General features: G+C 38.0%; 1 pseudogene; it reads right to left on the bottom strand.

The window, feature by feature from the left end:
* Positions 1-1,256: 1,256 nt before the first annotated feature.
* Positions 1,257-16,493, bottom strand: LOC144250967 (metabotropic glutamate receptor 5-like; annotated as a pseudogene).
* Between the last annotated feature and the right edge of the window lie 228 nt (positions 16,494-16,721).

Raw genomic sequence — 16,721 nt, 5'->3', positions numbered from 1 at the left:
ACGCTTGTCATAGTTCATAGCTGCCCTGTGTAAGCAGCCAGGAAAAGATAAAATCACTGCTCATGGGCACAGCAAAATCTTTGCTAAGCCTACTTGACACAGTTTAAAATTTTCAGTGTATTAATATTATATTAATTTTTCAACAATAGTCCCTCCGATAATGACAATGTCTTCGTTAGGTATAGGGACCACTCTTCCAGTGGTGGGACTCAAAAAGAACAGAGGAGCTCTTGTGCATCAGGTTCTCAAAAGAAAGGAATGAAGAAGTCCAAATGCATATTTTAATATTTTAGCTGGCAACACTAACGGAACAGGAGTGGCTGTGTATCATGAAACTGATCGCCAGGCTGGAGCTCAAGAATTATTATTATAAAGAGAAATTCCAGCTACACAATGCACCCCAATGAGGGAATTACAAAATGGTATTCCAGAAAATATTATTATCATTTTTTTGCTACTCCAGTATTGATTGGCAACATGGTGAAATAGTCAAGGAATCTTCCACTGGTTTTTCTTGGTTAATGGAGGTGAATCTGAAATAACTAAGTGGAATTCCAGATGCAGACTTTTGGAAGAGTATTTTACAACCAAATTGGAGAGGAAAATCTCAGGTAGAAGCTCTAGGTGCATTAGCGCAGCACTCACTATCCAGTTGTGTGTTATGCATGGGACATACTCACAACAACCCCCACCTCTAAGTACTGGGCCCAAGGTACTGCTTTCCAAGGTCTTTAAAGGAAGGAAAATAAATAAATAAATAAAAAGTAACCAGAAAGGTTGACGTTTTGGTCCCAGATGTAAGAGTTTGTGAGAAAATGTACATTCATATTTGGTGAATCAAAGACTCTTCTGGGGAAAGAATTAAAGTAAACAAATAAAACTTTTTACAGTTGCTTATTAACTACGCTTTCACCTTCCATTATGCTTTTTCACTCTCTCTGCTTTCCCTAGAGCAAAGCACTTGGAATGTAACTGTTTTAACAGACTCCTTGTCAGTCCTCAAAAATATAAACAATGTTTCTTAAAAGCCCATGTTTTCTAAGGCCACTAGAAGAAAATCTGCCAAAAAATTTGTAGTTGGTGTCTTCTTCGGTTGTTGTGAAATAGCACTATAATCTCGTGTTTCCATCAAGGCTGAAATCTGCATCTTCTACCTCAGGTCCTAACCGGATGAGAACGCGTGTCACTGCGTCCCTCCGTGTGAACAAGCAGCTCTCTGCTCTGCATGCGGATCCCAGCATGGTTTCCAGTGACGTTCACAAGGAGGAGGAACTCTGAGTGTAATCTCTTATGATAAGAGTGTCATATTTGGGAGACAATGGTATACAGAGGGCCGATTCAGACACTGGTGAGTTGGGGGTCGTACTCCCAGAGTCCACTGAGTCTCTGAAAGGGGATGGCGGGGTGAGAGCCACCAGCTCCTCCAGGTCTGGCTTGCCTGCCGCCGCCTCAGGAACCGCTGCCAGGGTCTCTGGAGTAGCGCCCCCTGCCGGTGAGGCTCCGGCTGCGGGCTGTGTGCCACCAGTGACCTCTATAGCTAGCAGAGGATGGATTTTGGCGAACGTGGTCATGGTCGTGGGCAGTTGGATCTCTTTGGGGATCAGGTAGAACGAGCAGAGAGGAGCGCCCACTCCGGGGCCAGGAGCAGCGGTGGACAGCATCATGGAATTGAGCTCACTGATATTGGCGGTGAAGCGAGTCACCACGCTGCTGATCTGCTCCCTGAGCGAGCCCTGTGAGGAGCGTGCTGTGGGCTCCGAATGCAGCGCGGGCACGTCGTCTTCCGTGAGGCTGGCCGAGCCCTCTAGGTGGCTCAGCACGCTGATGGGCGCGCGGGCTCAGGGAACTGCTCCTCCACCTCTGCCACGTCGTACAGCGCCTTGGCACCAGCGTCTGGGGACTCAGACCCAGCAGGGCTAGCGCTAGCGCAACTTGCACCACCCAAGCCCCCAGACGCCCCTGGGCCTGCGCCGCCTGCGCTGGTGCCCAGCCCGTGGCTCTCCGTGCTCTTGGGGAAGGGCTTGATGACGGCCATTTGATTGGGGTTCTCTTTATTGTTGATGTGGACCGACAGCCACTGCCATAGGTGCTGTCCCCTACTCTTCTCGTTCTGGGCCCACGTGACAGATTTTCCATTAGAGCTGTTGAAAGAAAGAGAAGAGATGACTCAGCGAGGCTGAAGGGGTCTTCTAGGTGGCTTCCCCAATAGTGGGTGATTGTGGGGACAGAGAAGGAAGGGGTTTTCATATTCTTTCAAGAAATGACACATCAAAAGGACATCATGGAAAGAGGCCTTTGGAAGTGTCTTTGGTTTTCTTCTGGGTTAAAGGCTGCTTTATTTTATCTGGCCTTTAGCTGTATCACTATCATGAACATGTGTCAGATGGGATAGAAAGCTGCAGGAGCATTTTTCAGGATTCTCTGCCCACCCTTGAGTACAACAGTTGTTTATGCTGCAAATCCAGAAACCAGGGTTTGTAATATTGTAGTTGTGTGCAGGAGTGCCTGGTACAGGGTAAGGTTTTCCTAGAGTTAGATGAAGGGAACATTATAACTACAATATAAACTCACAGTCTCAAGAGGGGAGAAGAGGAGTGAGAGAATCAGGGTTTACCAGGAAGTAGTATGGTTCAAATTCAAATTTTATAATGCAGTTTTATATTTATAACTAGGTATTTCTATCTGAACTTTAGATTTTGAACTTGGTTTTATTTAGGTTGGCTTATTTGCTGGAAAATAATTAATTAGAAATTCTCTACTTCACATAAATTCTCACATTCTTTTTAAGCTTAAAACTTGAATTCCACGTGGAAGAATGAAATGCATCACTATGGCACCTATGATAGAGATTTCCAGTTTTGACCTTGATGAGTGTCATCTGACAAGGCCTTTCTCCCTCTATTCTTTCCCAAATAGTCCTTTTTGTTCTCCAACCTTGGCTTTGAAAGTTATTCTGATGAAAGTGTAGTTGGTTCCCATTCTCAAAGTCTGCACCCTTACCACCCCAACCTGACACAATGACCTCAAAAACTGTTCTTCATCAGGAATATCATGTCCCTGACCTGCAGGGACATCACATGGAAAAAGTTTGATGTGAATCCATGTCATGAATTACATGCAAGATTTCTGTGACTAGGGGATCTGTTACCTTTAATGCAGACATCTATATTTTAGGATTTGTGACCAAGAGATAGCCTGGGGCAGTTTGAGAAGAATGGTGGAAAAATGTAGTTTTATTGTATTAATTATACATAAGACTCACCTAGGGTGTTTGTCAAAATTGCCAGATTAGCCATACCCCCCCCCCCCGGATTCTGATTGTCTGAATTGGGTTTTAAGCATCTATGATTTTTATCAGAACTGTGTTCTATGCCCCCTTCCCTAAGGTGACTGATGCTGGTGTTTCACTGAGGAACTCTGACAGAAAGCTGTCCTTTGTTCTGGGCTCTAATCTCTCCATTGCCAAGCAGGGGTCTAAACCCTGTTTGGAGCCCACTTGCTTTAAGGTTGCCTGATTGCACCTGACAGATCCACTCTGCCTGAGACACTTGCTCCTTTGGAAACAGACCACTAACTCTATAGCCCTTTTAGCAACATTCTTCTTGACTTTCCTATACTGCTTGCTTCTTCATCAGTCCCTTTTTACTTTGTGGTATTCCTTTTTCTACTACTTCCTGTGAAATCTCATTTCATTTAATCTGCCCTATATATTACAACCTAATGTCCTACAGAATTCTGGAATATGAGATGTTTCTCACCACCTCCACCCACTTTTCTGGAAAGGATGAATGAAATCATTTCCAGGTTTGGAGGTTGGTATGCATCTATGGTAGCTGAAAGGGTACTGCCAAATGGTTGACTTTCCTTTCTAACATTGTCTCAGGATTTGTTTTTTTCATTTTGTATTAACCTGACCTGCTACCTTTTAAGTTTTAAGTGCATTACTTTTCTTTCTCCCAGGTGTCCACTAACTTCTGCATCATGGCACAGAAGAAATAGGCCAGATTATTCATGGGATTTGATCGAGAGGATGGTTGCCAACTGCTCCCTTTCTCTGCTAACTGCAGGTAAGAAACAGCCATTTTGGGAAGAGCAATTAGTCTTTCAGGTCACTGAGGCCTTTTTTAATACAAAGCATAGGCTAGAAACCAGAAGCATAACTGGATTTATTTAAGCAGGCTTTACCCTAGAGATGCTTTTGCTTTCAGCGGAGCAGTTTTGTAACATCTACTTTTAAAAGTCTTTCTCTTTCATTCTCTCTTGAATGCATTTAGATTACTATGATGGAACATAACTTTGGATGTTAACAGTGACAGTCTTTGGACTCACACATAGTCATGCCTCAAACTATAACAGTATACTGAAAGACTTTTTGGTGAATAAGTGAAAAAAGAACCATCCTCACTAACAAGTTTTGAACAAAATAGTTACGTCTAATTTTCTGGTTCTGCCTTTGCACACGGTGCCCATGGCCTTGAGGGAAAAAGAGTACAAGAGCATCTGAGTAGACATAGAAGACATCAGAGAAATGGAATCCAAATCAGAGCATTTCATTTCATTCTGTAGAACATTACAGATTTTTTCCCCAAAGCAAACAAGAATTCATAAGAAAAAGAAAAACCTACTCATGGTGTTAGTTAGCTCGTTATTAGTGAAATGTAGGTTTTATGAAGTCAGTTCTTATCTTATGCAATGACAACAAAATCTTACTAAGACTTTTATAGATGAATAGGATTTTTCAGCTAACAGCGCCATGTATGGTGCTGTGGAAAGTGTAGTGGACAAGAGATGCTGGATTCTAATTCTGCATCTGCCATCCTGGATGCTTGAGGAAGAATAATCTCTAAGCTTCAGCAAGAAGCAGACAATGATTCAATTGGCAAAAGTTATTTTGAGCATTCAGTGAAACAACTCAGGTATATAGTAAGGAGAATGTGTCTAAGAATGTTCAGTTTTTGTGTTCAATGTAAATACAACATGTCAGTAAATAAAAGCAATATATTCAATGTCATTTTGAGCCCCAGTAAAAGAGAAAGAATTAAGGGAAAATTAAAATACATGGTAAAGCTATAAAATCTTTCCCGTTGTTTCTCCTTACTTAACCAGTTTTAACAAATATTTGAATCCCTGGATTTTCATCCTCTTTTTCTTACCCTCAGCTGTGTTTCTGATGGTCCCATCTGTTCCTACTAAATTCCATGTTATTCTCTTCTTGAAATGCTTTTTCATTGTGCTCCCTTCTCTCTTCTACTTTCTTTTTTGCTTAGACACAGTATATTTATTTACTTTCACATTTCACTTTAATTTTCTTGAAGAAAGCTCTCCTTAACTGAGACCCTGATTAGGCTGACTTCCATTTCTATAGCCATTTAGGCATTTGATAACTCTGGGTCATATGTGTGTCACATCTGCCAGATGGGCATCACAAAGGCACAGGTTTGTTATGTCCATAAAACCCAATATGTGTGTTGCCTAGAACACTGCACACACTCAAAACTATATTGGGGCCAATAATTGAATGGATAAATGCATTTCATTTTTAAAATTTCATATTTTTTTCTGTTAGAAATGAAGTTTCAAAAATGATTTAATATTAATTTTGTCTTATGGATTTATTTACTTTGTATATCACTTCCTTTAAATCAGTAGTACTCAGTGTATCTAGATAAAAGATATTTCATCAATTACATATGGTCTTAATATCTACAATGAAAATCATGAATACTTTTTTCATTCATCGCTATGTGTGTGTGTGTGTGTGTGTGTGTGTGCGCACACGTGCACACGTGAGTGAAATTTCTCAGTATTGAAGCTTAATGAAGCAATATGGATAGTAGAAGGGAAATACAACCTAAATGGTGGGTCTAAGAGCTGACCCTGATTAATGCTGGGCAAATCATTTAGCACTTTTGAGATTCCTTATGGCTAAAATGGAAGAAATGTATATCCATTGCCCAACTCACATGATTTTTTGGAGGATCTAATACATACATACATAAGAGGTTTCTCAATAAAATATAGCAGTTCTGCAAGCTCAAGAAATTATTCATTATTGTGAAATCTTCCACTCAGTGGAGATGAGATATTGAGTTTATTATTTAGGATTTTTTTCAGCAGCAGGATTACATGTTTATTCTAGTGGCTTGAGGAAAACAAAAGAAAGGAAACTTTTCTTTACCTCTCCAGAGATTTTACCTTTCTCCACTACATATATTGGTTGTTAGAAAATCAGTGGAGGAAAGAGGAGTGGAAGAGAGAGGGACAAGACAAAATGGTTTGCTACATATAGGAAGAAACCCCAAAATGCTTCCAATGTTTTCCAACCCTTTCTCAGACATAATAATACTGTGCAATGTGATGTCTTCTGTTTTGTGATAATTTGCTCCTTACTTTTGAATAAAAAATAAGCAGTGTATTAATAATGTTGACTGTTTATCAACTTTTTTGTTTTCTTGTTTTTTTTTTTTGTTTACATTTCAGATCTGCAAAAATGACAACTTCTACCTTGAGAAGTTTCCACTTCTTCTTTCCTTCAGTATAGGCACTTAAATGATTTATTAATTTCCAGCAGGCTCTAAATGTTAGCTTAATGGTTTCTCTGCTTATCGCCCAAATATGAAGAAATTAGAGAATTTTTGCCACAACATGACATCATTAGAGGCAAACATTAATAGAGAAGTTGACCATCAAAAAAAATTGTGGAATTTATAATTTTTTTATTCAAATGATTATTGAATAAACTGTGTAGTGTTTATTCCTCAGAACATGTTTAGGGTTGTATGAACAGTATATAAGCAATTAAAATTATTTTATGTTACTGAATTTTTTAAAAAGATAACGCTAAACAACACTTTTATTTTTTGTTACATGGTCTAAGTTATGAAATTCCCTCATAACTTAAATAGTTGCAGGGCATCAGAAAACTCTGAGTAATCAATCATACCCACCAAAACTTAACAAGTATTTTTTATTAAAAATGGTCTTCATTACTGAGCCTCTCTTGTTTGGGTATTTTGATTTGAAGGGTATTCAGGAGGGAGTTGTATGATTATGAGCTTTCTAAGATTAAAATATTTGAAAAATAAAAAACTTGAAATGTTGTTAGAACATAGCAACTGCTGCCTGCAGAATGACATCAGAAAATATTAAGTGAATGAAAGAACTTCATAATTTAAGAATATTATAAACTGAAATTTTTCAGTGGTGATTCCATTTTTTTGGTTAGTTTTCTTAGAGTTTTGTATCCATATATTTTACTTTATAATTTGACTTGAATTACAAAGTATGGTGATACAATTTTTGAAGAACACTAAAGAATTTGATAGCGTTTATTTTCAGACATTTTAAAGTAGGTGAACAAATTTCTTTCTAACCTTTGCCCAAAACCTGATATCTAGGGGCTGAGGTTGTGTGGCTCAATGGTAGAGCACTTGCCTAGCACAGGTGAGGCAATGGGTTTGAACTTCAGCACCACATAAAAATAAATAAAATAAAACCTGACATCTTGATTTTGAAAATTATACTGAAAAACACACTATAATATGTAAGAAAGTAGCAGAATTATCTATATAAATTTCCTCAGTTACACTATATAAAGAGCTATCTGCTGACAGAAACAAGTTAAATGGCTATGGCGATGTATGCCTTAGAAATGTTTGCATAGAGAAAAACACTTAGGTGAAAGGAAATGAAACCAAGGACTAATTATCTAATACAGATAGAAGAATCCATGCAACCCACCTTGTGTTTACACAGTGCTTTATAAAGTATGTTTGGGAATGCTCTGATTGTAAAAGATAGGTAGGAACAACATCTTTATCAACCTTTTCAAGGATGAGAAAACCAAAGCTCAGTGAGATTGGGTGATTTGCCCAAAACAGAGTTAACAAATGGCAGAGTGAGACTAATGCCATCTCCTGATTTATAATTACAATTTACACTGTGCATACTTTCTTTTTGAAGTTAGACCTCCTTAATCCACAGAAGAAAAACCTAAGATGACATCTGAAGATGATATGTGTTTAAACTAGGTAAGCCAGTAATTTTATTTATAGTCTCTCTTGCCCGATGTTTCTGGACTTCTTAATCATATGCTTATTCATATGCTTAAGAAAGCTCTACATCTTTTTGTGGCCATTAAATCAAATAGCACAAGTTCATTAGGTAACAGTGTTTGTCAGAAATAATGATTGGATGTCTCAATGATGGAGGCACTTGAAGCCTACAACCATATAGATTAATATTATTTGACAGTTCTCAGCCTTTTTTTTTCTCTTTCATGCTGTAAGCAATAAAAACCACTTTTCCCATGGATGGTTCTAATTCTCTCATTTTGTCTCTGACTCATTTTAGAATTCCAATAATACGTTTTTTGGATAACTTTATATCTGTACTATTTTGAAAATTTTGTCATTTAAACTAATGTTAACAACAAATAATATGTGATAACTTTGCAAACGATTTTTATTCATCAATGCTTTTTAATACTGTGAATGAAAATTACTGATGTATGAGACAGCTCCCAAGGAGGGTAAGATGGAGTTACAGAGAGAAGACAGGTGCAGAAGGCTAACATTATTAGGTGTTCACAGTATTTTGACGGAGAGGTTGTTTCTCCTTTCCGTATGACATTGAAAGGAGGAAGCAGATGGACAGGTGGAAGAATGCTAAAAACAGGGAAATTGAAGGATGGCAGTGAAGCATGCTAACAAGGAATCAGTTCATTGGGCTCTAACAGGGGACAGATCAGGAGGGAGTCAAAATTTCATAAGAGGGGAAAACCATTTCTAGCATGAGTGGTCAAAGAAAGGTACCTTCCAACAGGGGAGAACATGCATCCAGGCTTTGAATAATTGATAGATGATGGTGATGTACAAAGAGAGTGATAGACATTGCCCTCCATGAAAGATAGCAATGACAGTGACAAAAATCCACAAGGAATGTTCAAGAGAGAAAATCCACTAGGTTCAAGAAGATAACCATGGTTCCAGTTTGACTATGGGGATATAGTAGATGCTAAAGTATTGGAAGGTACAGGTTAGACTATGTTGTCTTCTATAAAAATTCTTGCTATTATATTACCCCTAATCTATAAAGATCTACTTCCCTCTTCTCTCTTTCTCTAGTTGAATAATCCCTTAATAATAACCCTGTGTTTCTCCTCAGTGTCTGGAATTCATACATGGTTGAATATATTAGACCACAAAAGTAGGCTGACTATTAGATATGAATAAAACCTACATTCTTGATAAATAAATGAAGAAATAACCATGTCTTCTTTTTGTTATTCCTCAGCCATTGAAATTCTGTTATTTAATGTTTATATTTTTGATCATTAGCTCAGCAGACAATTAGGATTCAGGCACAATGTAATCATCTTTGTAAACATTCAACCAGCTTCATCCATGGATGCTATTTCCCATCTAACTCTAGTCCTGATCCTCCTTCAGGAAAATGTTAAGACCAAATTTATATATATATTTAAGTTAATTATTTCTTTGGAGATTGAGGAATAGGGAAAATTGTCTTAGGCAAGATAGTGCAATCTAGGGAAGATTAAAGAGGTTGTTCTGATAATATAGGGATACAATGTTAAGATGCTAACGAGTGTGCCAAAAATGAGGATGGAAAGAATGAACCAATAGGAAAACTCTGTGAAAGAAAAGACATTTGTTTTTGACCATTGGGTTTTTATTGTTGATATTAGAGGAATCCAGAGAAACTTGCCACTGGGGAAAGAAGTTTCAAGGAAAGATTTCCAAATAAAGTGGGGCTTAATGAGGTCTATATACTGGGGATAAAAATAATACAGAATAACAAAATTCATTTAATTTATTATGCATTGAAAATATGACAAAGTCATTAATTCTGTATGCCAAATCCCATGAAGCCCTTCCCTCAGTCGTATGAGATGGATTTTCATCTTTCTCTTAGCAGCAGTGGCTGCACACTTTTAAAATGCCCCAGAAAATATTTCTTACCAGATCTCTAATCCCCAATAAAATGGTTGTGCAAGGAGGATAACTCACCCCTGTGGTAACTCATTTTTGGTTTAATAGCCTTTTGGAAATGTTACATGTCCATCCTGGGTGGGTTATTAAAGTGCCTAATGGCACGAGTACTGGGCTACCTTCTCCAAGAGTGCTCATAAAGAGAACTCATTTTAACAAAGAAGAATGTGACACAGGAGCAGGTGTTAAGCTTGGACATTTTGTTGAGTCATTAAACCATTTTCTTTCCTAAATTAAGCTCTTTCCTTTAATTCATAATTCAGTTATCTGAACTCAAAGCTTAAAACTAAGCTACCCCTTATCCTAAATTTTGAGTTCTAGTGTTTAGTAAAAGTGTTCCAATTAAGACTAGAAGGAGTTTTAGTTTATTTGTGTTTTTCCCAAAACAGAAATGATAGTTTTCCAGCCATCGTTATAAAGTCTCAGATTACAATTTAGTGAGAAAGAACAAGATACAGATGTTTTATATCTGTGGGCCTGTGCAGCCAGTAAAACCATGTGGAGGAATTCAGCTCCATTTAAACCTTGCATAAAAGATGGAAATGAACTGGTGGCAAAGAAGGGTCCCAAAAGAATAATAGCTCCCATTTGAATAACACTTTGTTGCTCACAAGGTGTTTTCACCTATATTATCATATTTGACATTCACAACAGCTTTCCGATATGCCACTTTTCAAATTGAATTATGTATTTAAAAATCAACTCTGCACCATATCTGGAGCATCCTAAAGATGGCAGCTTTGAGTATCTTCTGTACTCAGTGTGGGGCCAGGTGCAGAGCGGGTGGGCAGGGAGTTTCAGTGAATGAAGTTAATTCTACCATCTTGAATGTGTGGTATAGCCAGGCATTAACTGATAGGTCATAGTCAAATGTGAGTGGTGGGAACATGAAGTTAAGGGAATAATTCTACGTCAAAGGCCCACTGTGCTTACCCTCACGTTTTCACTTTTAAAAAGTAATTTACCTGCAGCACTGCCTGGCTTAAGTCCACAGGATATGTTACATTGCTCTGCAAACAACCTTTTATCTGTAGGAGAGCTGAAGATCTGAAATGCTGATAAGAACAAAAGTTATCCTGAAGTGTGTGTGTGGGAGGGGGACTTTTGTGACACAGATAAGAGATCCCAGAACTCAGGGAAATAAGGATAATTGCCCCTAACTACAAAATCCCTAAGAATAGGTACGAATTAGAACAAGTCAGCATGAGTCAAAGTGATCTAGAGTTGTGATGGCAGTGGGGATTTGAAAGTCTGATGTTATCCTGTTGTTGGTCAAAAGTCAAGAGATGAACCTGGGCAACTCAGGAAACTTCCCAGGGACTCTCAATAAAACTTCATGGCAGGAGAGCCACACTATTCCTCTCTTCTCTAAGAAAACCTACTCTCTTCCTTGTGCCTGTCCTCTTTCTCCCTTTCCTATCCCTTCTAATCAATTTATGCCTGTTATTCTGAACAACATGTATGAAATCTTTCCAGTGTGATAGCAAGAATCAGAGGTTGGTGGGGTTCATTACTACCTCAGTATCATGGAAACCACAGCCCTATAAAACTAACCTGCATTATAGATGTGAAAACTTAGGTTATGGAACTAAACCAAGTTACTCAAGTCAAAATAAATGACAGAGCAGTGCTCCAAAATGAATCCAAGGAATATGAAGTACAACAGTAAAAAAAAGGTTAGGTATAGAAAGCCTATTTCATCTCTCCTTGAATGTCCAGTATGAGACACGCTGACTTAGGCATAAGTGATGAATAAATGTTTTAAAAATAAATAAACTTGAGTTGAATCAGTTCAAAATGATTCATGCCACATGGAATTAGATGAAATGATCAATTTAAATTTTTAGAGCACTCCGTTTTGTTCAATAACTTTTGCCTACATTTTAGTTTACCCACCTAATATGAATACAACTATGAGAATAAGTAGACCCAACTGCAAGATATTATCTATATCTTGAGGTGAGACTAAAAGTAGAAAGCATCCTTCAAAATTCACACATTCTTCTCTTAATGCAGACAAGTTTGAACTTGCTGATTATTTGGCAGGGTGCTCCCTTTTTGGTTTGGCACTTGTTATATCAGAAATTATTTTGATTTTCTTCTTCCTCTTCACAGGAAATCAGAAGATATAATCTATTGTGTCAAATAAAGTATATTTGCTCTTTTTTAAAACAGGAAAACATAAGATATAAACCTGTTGTTTCAAATAAAGCAAATACAAATATATATATATATATATATATATATATATATATATATATATCTACTGAGTTATTTACAAAAATTGTGTGTGTATGCACATGTGTTTGTGTGTGTGAAATATTTGCCAAATACATGTTTGACAGTGGAGGGAAGCAGCCTCAAGAAGGTTTTGACCTGCTCTTCTGTTTCTCAGTTTAAAGAGTGTTAGTCAATAAGATGCTTGAACAGAGATTGAGACAGAGGGTCATGTGCTTTTCATAGGCTGAAGAGATGATTGCCAAATTTAATAACACATGAATGCAATATACTCTCAGTAATTAGTTATTCTTTTAGGAAAATAAGCAAAGGAAATTAGGGACTTGGTTTATGTTTGTGACACTTGGTAAAGTCAATGATTTCTATTGCAATCACCAAACTTCAGCTAGACTGAGATTTTGCCATTTTGTGAAAGATTTCTTTGGGAAATTGCTTTAAGATTTCAAGGATTTATTATAAGATATATAAAAAAAAGAATGACAACAGATGACTTGAATAAATGGCTACAGGATCAACTAGGTTAAACAAAATAAAATTAATTTCTCAAGACTTATTATGTAAGCATTCACTGAGAGTCTCTTAAGGGCAGATAGCATGTGGTGTGGGCTCTGCCATTGTCATCCCTACTGGCTTTCCTGCTTCCCACCCACCCTGCACCTGGTCTAGTGTTCCTTAGTATAGTTTGTGAAATTTTCTTCTTGGAATTCTTGAAATGTGATCTTGTAACTGTGTGTCATGTTACTTCTCCTTTTCCCTCCTCTCCAAATCTAGCTTATATTATCCACATCTCAGATTGAACATCTTAATGTAACAATTTCTCCTACAGTCTCTATTAGACTTTTTTTTCTTTATTAAGAAAGTAAGTACCTTTAGGATGGAGATTATCATGTCCTTCTCTGAATATACCATGGTCCTTAAAACATTGCTGCCTACCTACAGAAAGGTTCTTGTTCTTTTATTGACTGGTTGATTGACTGAAAAAATAGACCCAGAGCAGTTTTGAATTTAGAAAACATAAGTGAACAAGATTAAATTTTTTTTGCCTGAAAAATCTCAAGGTTAGTGAGAAGATACAGGCAACTATGCACTATGAGACAAAAATACAAAATACTTTATAATTATGAAACCGGACAGAGATAAAATACAGTATAAGACTTGTAGGAAGGTTTTACTAGTACTAGCCAACTTGACTCTGGGACAGTTACACCACACCTGAATTCACAGAGTCCTGTTTGTTCCACAGTTTCATCATAGTAAACTTAAGGCCCATGAGATACAGAGCAACACTCCAGGTGTTCTGTGATTACTTGAGGTTCACTTTGTCCCTCCCTGCAACTGGGTGTTCAGGAAAGGCAATTAGCAAAGGTGTGGGGATGTATAAGAAAGAACTGTCACATAATACTAAAAGTATCTATAAACATCTCATATGCATACAGTTATTCTTTTTCCATCTCTTCAATTCCAGAGTAAGTAAATTAGGATTAACTTCTGCAACTCTGTAATACACTTTTTTTTCATAAAAGTTGTCTCCTTGACATATATTTTTTTAATCTTTAATTTAAACTTATTTCTCTTGTTTAAATGTCATTGTGTGTATATATGTAAACAAATGCATGTGTATTGTCTGAATAAATATGAAGCTAGAAAAAATAAAGATGCAAAGGCCTTGTGAATTTTGGTCTGTTTCTATGTCTCCAGGCCCTCTCTCTTCTTTAAGGGGAAAGTTGATTTAGATTACTGAAGAACTTCTCTTCATTTCTCTCTCTCTCTCTCTCTCTCTCTCTCTCTCTCTCTCTCTCTCTCTGTGTGTGTGTGTGTGTAGTATGTGTATGTGGTTTTATTGATTGCTAAGGACATGAGAAATTAGAAAGAAAGGATCATTTGTTCCCAATTAGCTTTGCTTATTCGTGGGATTAAAGTCATTACTTCAACAAAATGTTTTTTACTATAGTACACACCATTCCCTTCTTTCCTACCAGGATATATCAATGTAATAAGTCTTGCCTTTACCTTGACTATATCCCCAAAATGTGAGGAAACAAAAGTTAAATGATGTCTTGCTATTAGAGAAGAAATTGGACCATTTCTGGAGTAGATATATTGAATTGGCTACCTTTATAGATCTGAACCTGAGTCAAAGAAGCTTGGTCTGTTTGACCTGGTGTCCCTTTCACTTTGTATACCACTCTCTCTGTACCCCTACCCCCATTCTCAGTTAAGACAACCTTAAGCAAATCCAATCTCTGGAAGTTCAGATGTGAGCATTCTAAGCATTAACTAAACACTCCTAAGAACATTGCATGGTATAATTAAGACCTAATGCTTGCCACAAACAGCCCATGTTGTTTCCCAGATAAATGGGTTGTTTTGAAATATCAGCTTATTGCTCTGACTAAATTGAAATGATCTAGGAAACTTGTTGAGGACAGATGCCTAGATTATATCACTCATGATTTTTTCCAGTATATTTGATTGGCAGCCAGGTTTGCTAGGTTCAGAAACTCTAGTTTTAATCTTCAAATCAGAAGTTACTCTGCACAGAGCCCTGGAGCTCTCACTTGATGCAATCTCTTTCACTTTGTCCACCTTACATCAATGCTGTCTGCCTGATTTTTCTGTCAGTTTGTCATACTTAAATTAACGGGAGTCCTTGCTCAGTTAGTCTCACAAACTGGTCCATTGAGGCCCATCTTCCAGATATTTTGACATTCTAAGACAGCTGTATAAAGGGACTGTTACAGAAGGCCAATAGTATACCAATGTGCACACATATGTGCTTGCAAGGGTACACACTCTCTCAGTACTTTGTCACTGGAAGCCATGAACAAAGTTGGCTAAATTTAGCCAGGGCTGTGATGAATGATCATTCAAATTATGTACATTGCACTGTTCTGAGAACCATTTTCACAAGACTGTCTTGTGAATAGTTCCACAGCAGCTGTGCAATGCAGAGTTTCTTAGAGAAAATGAGTTATTATTTTGAAAAAAGGAAGGAGCCCACCACTGAGGAAGCAAACACATGTTTGGGGGTAAAATTTGAACAGGATTCAAATATTTTCTTGTTATGCAGCTTGATGCTCTCAACACATGCAAACAGCACATGTACACACTCTTTCCTGGCCTTCTTCTTTTCTCTAATCCAGGTTGATTTGCAACATTTTCCCTCCATACCTCTGTACCACAGCTGGATTGGGAAATACCACAACAAATTAGAAGTGGAAGCTTGATTTCTAGTGAGTGACTTCTCAATTTAAGTCTCCTTTAGCATTCTGGAACTGTTTGTTTAATGACAACCTCGATGGCCTTTGTCTTCAGAGCCCTTTCCTTGAAACCCAGTCCCATGCAAAAAAAAAAAAAAAAAAAAAAGCACGTTCGTTCACTTCATGCAACACAGCTCAGTTGATGCTTACAGTTCCAAAAACCCCAGTTCACTGGGTTCAACACAGTTGGAAGTGCCTGGTATGAAGGAACAATGCACAGCGCAGCGACAGGGAGTGTTTACCACCAACACAAGGAAGTCAAGGAGCAGCAAAGCTACAGTAGTTAGAGGAGGATTAGCTTTCCTGATTTCATTTCAAGAAAACTCATTTGCCCCTACAGTCCACTGGTTTGGCATGGTATTTGCCCTTGGCTCTGATATGTTGTTATATTCAACATAGATTAATTTCCAGGCTTGTTTAGGATCAGGGGCTGGCATGGTCCTTTAATTGCAGTCCTTCCCTCAAAACCAGTTCTATACTTTTGCATTTGTTTTCTTAAGTGGTATAGTCCTGGAATGTAAATTTCCTCCAATTTCTTCCACTTTGCAAACTCCAGAACCATTTGACCAATAAGTTAAAACCCTAGAGAGAACTGACTGTTAGCTAAGGCTTCAGACATGCAAAGCGCAAACCCCTGAGAAACAGCAGCACCTGGGACAAGAGGCTCCCATTCCTTTACATTAGGATGGCCTTGGTTTTGCCAATCAAACAACACAGAAACCCAATGGCGGCCCAGTTTGGACACACATTATGGGATGTTAGCAAGACACAGTCCAGGGATCCACTTGTTCCTCTAGCTTGCATACATTTATTTCACACCACCTCAGGCCACTCACAATTTTGCTTACCTGCTCATTGTTGCTCTCCCACCATTCCCCATACTTCCTTTGGGGGTAAAACACTCTATTTCCGACTTGTGCTGGGCCAGTCTCCTGTCTTTGTACCTGGTGAGCATGAAGAAGGACAGGAGCAAACAGAAAGACATGATTTTGTGCTTAACTACTAGGCTGAGGAAGAGCCATGACCACAAAGAGGGGCACCCCATGTCAAAACAGGGAATCCTGCTTCTCAGTGCAATGGCTGAACTGCAATCCTTATTACGTTACTATGAAGGGAGATGGAAAACATTGGAGATGATTTTGTTACTTCTTGGTTAAACCATATGTAATCCACCCTTTAGCATTGCATATTAATCAGTGAATTCATCACATCT

The sequence above is a fragment of the Urocitellus parryii genome, chromosome Y, assembly GCF_045843805.1.
Source record: "Urocitellus parryii isolate mUroPar1 chromosome Y, mUroPar1.hap1, whole genome shotgun sequence".
Classification (NCBI taxonomy): Eukaryota; Metazoa; Chordata; class Mammalia; order Rodentia; family Sciuridae; genus Urocitellus; species Urocitellus parryii.
This window is presented reverse-complemented; position numbering and strand designations above follow the sequence as displayed.